We start from the raw sequence: 8975 nt of genomic DNA, 5'->3' as shown, positions 1-8975 counted from the left end.
TAAATATATTTTGTTCCAACCTTTTACCTGTGTGTAATCCCTCTGCTTCAAATGTGTTTCTTGTAAAGAGTATATTGTAGGATTCTGGTTTTTAATCTGCTTCTGTTTTATGGGACAGTACATCCCATTCACATTTGCCATTAAGATGACTAATTCTGTATTACCCTCCATGCTATCTTTCTCCCATTCCTCACCAAAAATTTTACTATCTTTCCCCTTTGACTTTTCTTTTAAAAATTTAGCTTTCAGTTTATTTTCACTTATACCTTCCCTTTCCCTTTATCAGTCCCATATTCCCTTATTTTTCCCTTTCCCAGTCTCCCCCTTCCCTGTAGATTAAGTTAGATTTTTAAATCCAAGTTAGAATGTATTTTATTCCCTCACTGGGCTAAATCTAGTGATTAAAATTTATTCAGCATTTATATTCTCCCTCCTTTCCCTCTAAAATTATAAATCTTTGTGCCTCTTCCATTGGTGTTATTTATTGCTCTAATATTATTAATCAGGTATCATCAATCAGTTTGATTATTTGATTGCTTGATAAACTCCTATTGTTATCAAAATATCACAGATTGTTTACTTGATTGCTTGATAAGCAGCATTGACTCAAATTGCATCAAATTATAATTACAATCACTTTTTACCTTATCTCCTTTTTCAAGCATCTTTCAAGTACATACATTCCTCTTCAAAAGCCAAAATATCATGGGGGCAGCTAGGTGGCACAGTGTATAGAGCATTGGCCCTGGAGTCAGGAGTACCTGAGTTCAAATCCGAACTCAGACACTCCATAATTACCTCACTGTGTGGCCTTGGGCAAGCTGCTTAACCCCATTGCCTTGTAAAAACTAAAAAAAAAACAAAATAAAAAAACCTAAAAATCATCCAAAGCCATATCACTTCTTGAACTATTTGTGCCCCTCCCCCAGGTCTTTCTTCTTTCACTCTTTACCTCCTGCCCTCCCCACCCAAGATATTTAACACCTTATTAAGTGAAGTAAGGCCTATCATGTCTCCCAGTTTTATCTCCCCCCCACCTCCACCAGGGTACTTAACCCCTTGCTAAGTGAAGCACCTGGATGCTGATCTAATTAACTGTAAGAATCTTGAAGATTGGAGTTCTGTACATGCTCAGTTCTCTCAGGCCCTTCTCACTTGGCATGGCCAAGATGGTATGCAAGCACTTTGTGGAAATTGGCCAAGTGGGCCTTTGGGCCTCATGCAGGCAAGCTGATAGCTATTGTTGATATGGTTGATCAAAACAGGACTTTGGCCAATGACCCGTGCAGTGGCGTAAATGTATGCAACTTATAAACTTCATTCTCAAGTTCCCACACAGTGCTAGGCAGAAGTATGTCTGGCCTGCTTGGAAGAAAGAAAAGATCAATACAAGATGGGTCAAGAAGATTGAAGCCAGAGAAAGGAAAGCTAAGATGGATGACAGATTTTGACAGTTACAAAGTCATGAAGGTCAAGAAAATGAGAAATTGAATTATCAAGCATGAGGTGAAGAAGCTTCAGAAGGCCTCCACCCAGAAGGACTCTCCCAAGAAGGGAGCTGCCCAGAAGGCACTTGCCTCTAAGGTCTCTGCCAAGAAGATCTCAGCAAAGAAGATGGAGGGCTAGAAGGCAGCTCTAGGCCAGAAGGGGCAGAAGGACCCTAAAGCACCTAACCAGAAGGCCCAGGCCAAGAAGGGACCTGCCCAGAAGGCACCTGCTCACACACACACACACACACACACACACACACACACACAAAGAATCTTGAAGATCTCTAAGTACTGGGAGACTCTGGAGGTCTCACCTAAGAACTTTGCAAATGATTGTAAGTAATAGAGATACTGTCTCAGATCCTTTCAATTTATGTTGCTTTCATTAGACAAGGTGCTTAGCATCTTGTAATTAAAGTGAGTCAAAATATAATGAGACATTTAAATTAAAATTAACACCCCTGCTTTTTTTTCCAGAGCTTTTTGGCTCAACCATAGTTATGTCATCTTGGACCTCTTCAATTGACAGACAAGACCAAATCATACCCATATCCTTTAGGTTCTTTCTCTTCAATTATATTCTAGCCTTGAATTATCTTAGAGAAGTAAAGTTCTAAAGAATTAAAAGTATTATATCTTCCCTTTTAGGGTTGTATATAATTTGATAGTCGACCAACATGTTTTTAAAAGTTTTGTTTTTTCAGTCCCGTTTTCATTTACCTTTTTTATGCAACTCTTTTTAATTTTGTATTTGGATATTGAATTCTCTATTCACTTCTTGTCTTTGTGTCAGGAAATTCTGGAAGCTCTCTATTTTATTGAAGATCCATCTTTTTCCTTGACAGTATATGCTGAATTTTCCAGGGTAGTATATTCTTGGTTGTAATCCCAGGTCCTTAGCTCTTCAGAATATGTTATTCCAGTTCTTCTGATCCTTCAGTGTTGAGGCTGATAGGTCCTGTGATAGTCTGATTGTGTTCCCTTTATATTTGAATCATTTTCTTTTTGCTGTTTACAAAACTCTCTCCTTTATTTGAGGGTTCTGGAATTTGGCTATTTACAGCCCTTGACATTTTTATCTTGGGGTCTCTTTCTAGAGGGGATTCTTTCAATGGTTATATTGCTATCTTGTTCTAGTACATTTGGGCATTTTCCCTTATAATTTCCTACATGATGTTCTTTTGTTGGTCCAAGCTTTCTGGTAGTTCAGTGATTCATAGATTGTCTCTCTGGATCTATTTTCTAGGTCTTTTGTTTTCCCTAGAAGGTACTTTACATTTTCTCCAATTTTTTCAGACTTTTTATTTTGTTTTATGTAATCTTGTAGTCTTATGGATTCATTGCTTTTCAAATGTTCAGTTCTAATTTTCAAGATTTTATTTTCTTCAATTAGGTTCTGTGTTTCATTTTCCAGTTGGTTATTTTTCCTTTTAATGGAGTTGATTTCTTTGCCCAATTTTTCACAGTTTTTCTCCATGACTTTCATTTCTTTTTTCCATTTTTCTTTTTCCTCTCTTCTTTGTTTTTTTAAATTCTTTTTAATTCCTTTGATGAGCTTTTGTATTTGAGTCCAATTTATAGACTGTTTTGATACTTCCCCTCTGAGTGATTTTTCACTACTTTCTTCTTCTGACAATGTATTGCTGTCATCTTTGTCTGTAAAGTACTTTTCTATAGTGGGCACTCTTTTAGCTTTTTGTTCATCTTTGCTATTTTAATTCTTCTCTGGGGTATATGGAGTATAGATCCAAGCTTTTATTTTGCTGGAGCTGGGGTCTGATCCTTGGCTCATTGTTGTCCAAGATATTGCTTATGCAGTCCAGGCTTTTCCTTTGCAGAGGTTGTTTTTTTTTCTCCTTTATATCCAGGTTCTGACTTAACAGAGGATTGTTCCTGACCCAGTCCTGTCTTTTACCCGGGGTTCAGATTTTGTTTAGTATTAGGATCCTCCCTGCTGGCTTGCTATCTAGCTGCTGTGACATCTGTTATTATTAAGCTGTTGGGACCTGGCTTGCACTGTGGCTAAATGTCTCCCACTGGCTTTCCCCTCTCTCCTGCCTCCTGGACTTTACTTCCACTTTTCCCCCAAAGAGGAAGACTTTCACAGAAGAACCTCCACGATGTCTACAGTTGAAAACTTCTTTGAATCTTCTCTTTTTCTTGGTGGGATCTATAGTGTGAATGTCAGAGTAGAAGTTTCATTTATCTTTGGTTGGGAAAGGGTTCTGGAACATGTTAGCTTCACACCACCATCTTGACTCCTCCCTGGAAGTCTCAAGCATCTAGGTGTAAAGAATAATGTGTAAATGTGAGTAAAGGGTGAGAGTGGGTGTTTGGGGGGTAGGAGATAGATACAGGTAAAAAACTTTTTAGAAGAAGAAGTAGCATTTGAGTTGTGTCTTAAAGGCACAGAATTTTAACAGATGGAAACAATAGAGAGTATTTCATTCAGCTTAAGAAATGTTACAGAAATAGAAGAGGTCATAGCGGAAGGGAGGAGTGAGTGCCACATTTGAGCTGCAATATAGAATATGTTAAATGTTATTGCTTGAGACTGAGTAGAAAAAATAAGTTAGGTACAGTTGGATAAGGTCTTGAAGCAATGGAGAAATATAGCATTATAAACATTTTCTCCATCATTTTATTAAATCCAGACAATCAACAAAACAAATCAAATCCTGATCTGTAGGATTTGTTAATTTTCTAGGTTAAATAATTTCCACTGAAAATTTTAAAATCTGCTCTTGCTAGAACTAGTATGAGCTATTTTCTGCACACTTGTACTTGGGGTACACTCACAGCAAAGTAGAATGAAAAGGGATGGTCAGATGGTTAGGAGAACTAAGAGAAAAAAGTGTCACAAAAACTCAGAGAGGAGAGACCATCCAGGGGCAGAAGATGGTTAACGGTATTAAATGTTGCAGAGATCAAGAAAAAAAAGAGTGAGAAAAGACTGATAGATTTGAAAATTAACAAATAATTGGTGTCCTGCTAATTTGGAATAGAGTTTGGAATGGAACAGATTAGAATGATCCAACCAGTGCAGCCCAAAGTATACAGGAATCATTAAGAAGGAGAGTAGCATGTGGGCTTTCTTACTCCTACCATCTCAAAGCGAACATGTTGAGTATAGTGAAGATGAACCATGGATTCACTCTCCAATTAAGGGTCCATAGCCTTTGGGGATCCGAGTTCACATAGGGTTTTCAGACAAAGGCTATCCTGTGGCAGGCATCAAGTTGCTAGTGGGGAAGTAAGGTCAAGGAGCATGGATCAGATGTAAAAAAGAGAGGGAAGTGGTTTCTAAAATTAACCAAGAAAGTCTATTCAGAATGAGAAAAGTGGAATGCTAGTGATGCTGCATCAGCAAACTAGCTGAATGTATTCACAAACAGCTCTAGTTAAAACTGGATCTAGCTTAAACTTTAAGTATACCAGAGCTGTAATCAGATAAAGCTCTAGGAGACTAAGACCATACATAGACTCCTCTCTCCCTAGCTATTTAGTTGGTTTCTTTGTAGAGACTTTTTTCAGTTCAATGATAAGCCTGGAAATTAAATTGCAGAAGAACAAAGAACAAAGAAATTTAGTTTAGTCCAGAAGGGAAGGATAAATATAGGACGTTAGCTGCAAGGGATGGTGAGATATAGGAAAAGAATTAGAGCATTATCTAGTTCAAGACAGGGCTATTGGCTGGAATTAATTGTTTGTAGTTACAGAAAGGGAATCTTGGGTATGAGAATCAGAGCAGGAGGGTTGGTGAGAAGCAAGAAACCATAAAAAAAATCTTGAATATGAGAATCAGACTAGAAGTGTTGGTGAGAGTCAAGTTACCATAAAAAAATTACATTGAAATTGGTGGAGGGGCAGCTAGGTGGCACAGTGGATAGGACACCGACCCTGAAGTCAGGAGGACTGAATTCAAATTCAGCCTCAGTTACTTAATAATTGACTAGCTGAGTGACCTTGGGCAAGTCACTTAACCCCATTGCCTTAAATAAATAAAATTTAAAAAAAATTGGTGGAAAGGATGCAGTGCAAAAACACATTCTTTGTTTGCCCAAGTAATTCTGGGAGTCCAATGATTTGCCTTGACCATGCAGTTGATGTACCTCTGTTAAGACAGCATGGACCTAGGGAATTCTGGTTAACCATGGAAATCTTGGGATACCCTTCTGGTATTATGTGTGATTTCCATACAGTTGAATATGGGCACTAGGATATGATGTGCAGTGTCTATATCTATGTCTGTCTGTATGTCTGCAGGGGACAAGTTCTCTAGGTCAAGGTTCTGTCAGACAATGTATGTCTATGATCAAGGCTCATCACAGTGAAGTTCCAGGTGAAGCAGAGATGAATATTAATATGCATGCCAATAGTTGGCACATGTCCCTTAGGATGCTTCTACTCCCTCCTCCCCCATTCTTAATCTTGATATATACATATGGGAATGTTCAGCCTTTCATTACATATTCTGAAGATTCCTCAACTTTCATTAAGGTAGCTTCATAAAATGGAAACAATTGATTGAGAATTCTTGTTTTCCTTGACAGAATAGAAAGAAGGCAAAGGTTATTAAGGTTTAAATTTATCTGAGCCTACAATGAGTTTAACATAGCACAGTGTCATAAAAAAATTGTCTGAGGTAGAGATCTTAGATGAGACTTGCCACTCTAGTATTGAGCTGGAAAGAACATTGAATCTAAAGTCAGAGAGGCCTGGGAGATAGTAGGATATTGTATAAGTTCTGACTCTGGAGTTAGATGATATGTGTTCAAATTCTGCTTCATCTGTTACTATGTTACCTTAGGCAAATCACTTAACTTACCCAGGTCTCATTTTCCTCATCTGTAAATTGGTGGGGTTAGACTACATGACTTGAGGGTTTTCTTTGTATACTCAGCAATCAGGACAGAGTCTGATCCATAGTAGGTTCTCAATGAATACTATTGGCTTTGATGAGCATTTGTTAGGTCTCTTAAGGCCTCTGGGCTTCAGTTCCCTCATCTGTAAAATGAGGGTGCTGGATTAAGTAACTTATAACTCTAAATCTATCATCCTATGAGCACCTTGACATTCTGTGAACTGTTGCCTTTGTATCTTTTCCCCTAACCTAACATTGATTATCATTTGACTTTTTGCAATTACTCTTACTTCTTCCCTAGCCCTATGGATCTGCTTGTCCTACGAAGTTTACCTTTCACAATCCACTATTTATCTCTCAGATCATGACTTGGACCAAGACCTTTTCATTCCAGAGGATTCTTTTCCTCATGTTCTATTATTGATTGTCCTTTATCATTAGCACCCAAGAACTCCATCCACGTAGGGATCAACAAGAATGAAGCAAAAAGGTCAAAGCTACTGATGCTGGTGGTGACCAGTAGTCACCATCACCACAGAAAACATACTGGCAGAGGAATGGGGCCTTTGATATTGATACATCTTCAGCTTGACTCTACTTTACTGAATGGTATAAAAAAAACACAACTCTGCCCTTCCCTGCATAGTATAAAATGATTATGAGTGCAAATGGTTCTGGGAGACACCAAATCATCCTCACCGAAGACCTTCCAAGATATTCCACAACATGACAGATAGTGGCTCCTGAAATGCCAACAAGCCAAAAATAACCTAATATCCCTAGAGTCAGTACATAAAATTCTGACTCTAAGGAACATCTGGAAAGGGAATGTAGAAAATGGGTTTGGGGTCAAAAGACTTGAGATACAATTAGGACTCTAGCTCTTTCTGGATATTGTGTCCTATGATAAAACCCCCCTCACTGGGGACCTCAGTGCTCATCTCTATAAAATTAAGGCTCATTGGGAAAAAAGGAATAGACCAGAATTCAAAACTGGGGTCTTCTACTTAATACCTATGCTATATTGGATGGGTTGTTTAATCATTATGATACTCAATTTCTTGTTCTGTCAAATTGAGGGGATTAAAGACTGGATTGAATGACTTTTAAGGTCCCTTTCAGCTCTAAATCCTATGATTGCTAAGATCTCTCTCCTCTCTAATACTCTAGAATTCTTGAGGGCATCATCTACGCTACTTAGAGTTTTCCAGAGGTCCTACCTTTCTCTGCATCCTTGGATCTCAGCTCTCTTAGTCTTTGGCTTCTATGTATATCACCTCACTGACACCTCAGATGGTCAGAACTTAAGCTTTCTGTTTCCCCTTCTGGCTCTAACTCCCTAAAATCATGCTTCTTCTTAGTCCTTCTCCTAGTCAGCCATCAAACTACCCAGTCTAAAACACTTGGTGCTCCTCCCCAGAAGAGGAAAGATGACCAGTCACAGAGATGATGGTGCTTCAGTGTCAGTACTGGGCCACCAGGCTCAATAATAGAATTTCAACACCTGGTGTTGCCATTCAGCTGGCCCAGTCACGTGCTTCAGGGCATGAATGCCAGGCCTTAAACAATGAAATGAAAGATCAGCTGGCCCATGTCACCTGGCCAGCCGCCTTACAGGGTTTAATTACCCTAAATGCTGTAGTTAAATGAGTATTCTGGGAGTGGTGGATGGAGTGTGAGCAAAGCATGAAGGGTAGGGAGGTTGGCCCATGGCCCCCCAGAGCAAAGTTCAGAGGACTAAGGGTCTGTTTCTAAGCAGAGAAGGGCAACTCAATGCCCCCCTTCATTGGCAAGGACATTAAAGATGATGCCTGTAACACCTGTGTTTTTATTACAGGGGAACCAAGCCACCACCTGGCCAGCTGCCCCTAGGAGCCATTGAAGGGACATTACATGGTAAACAGAAGCTATCAGGATGCTTAGGGTGAACTGCCCTCCTGAGAGGCTGTTAGCATCAGCTGAAGTCTATTGTGCCTATATCGGAGCCAGTTAGAAAAGCAGTGGCCCGAATGTCTCCTCAGTTGCTGCTGACAAGTCCTTTTCCCCCTCCAATTCTGTTGTATCTTCTGGTTGATGCTTTTGAGTCTGATCCTCCTAATACACTGCACCTATATGACCTTTTCTCTGGTCCAAAATGAAAAGAACTCTGACTTGGGCTTGGAAATTCTCCAACTCTGCTCCTTCCTAAAGAATACCAACAGCTCACGTTTCATAGGGACTTTAAATTTTATAATAAAGGGAAACCTACGAACTCTCAAGGTAATCAATTCTACTTTGTTGTTAGGAGGTTTTTTCCCCCCCTTATATCAAGTCTAATTTGCCTCTTAAGTTTTCTAGTTTTTCTCTCTGGGGCCAATCTGTTAAAAATTAAGTATTTAGACAATCCCAAGATAGTTGGGTATAGTCAACAAGCCAATCGAACTCTCTGACTATTTCTCTCCAAACAACTTTAAAAACAAAAAAGCATTTTAAGTCAAATTTGGAGTGGCAGAGTCAACAAAAGATCACAATAAAACACTTTTCCAGTATAAAATAACATAGGAGGTGGGCAGGAAAGCTCTGTGACAACAGCGAGGGAACCATCTCAGAGAACTGCATCAATTACCTGTCCTGAGCCATGA

At 39.2% G+C, this 8975-nt stretch overlaps 1 pseudogene; it reads left to right on the top strand.

Annotated features, from left to right (window-relative positions):
* Positions 1-1169: 1169 nt before the first annotated feature.
* On the top strand, positions 1170-8004 carry LOC141496747 (large ribosomal subunit protein eL14-like; annotated as a pseudogene).
* Positions 8005-8975: the final 971 nt, after the last annotated feature.

Source organism: Macrotis lagotis, chromosome 1 (assembly GCF_037893015.1).
Source record: "Macrotis lagotis isolate mMagLag1 chromosome 1, bilby.v1.9.chrom.fasta, whole genome shotgun sequence".
Lineage (NCBI taxonomy): Eukaryota > Metazoa > Chordata > Mammalia > Peramelemorphia > Peramelidae > Macrotis > Macrotis lagotis.
Note: the sequence above shows the minus strand (reverse complement) of the source record. Positions and strands in the feature narration are given on the sequence as shown.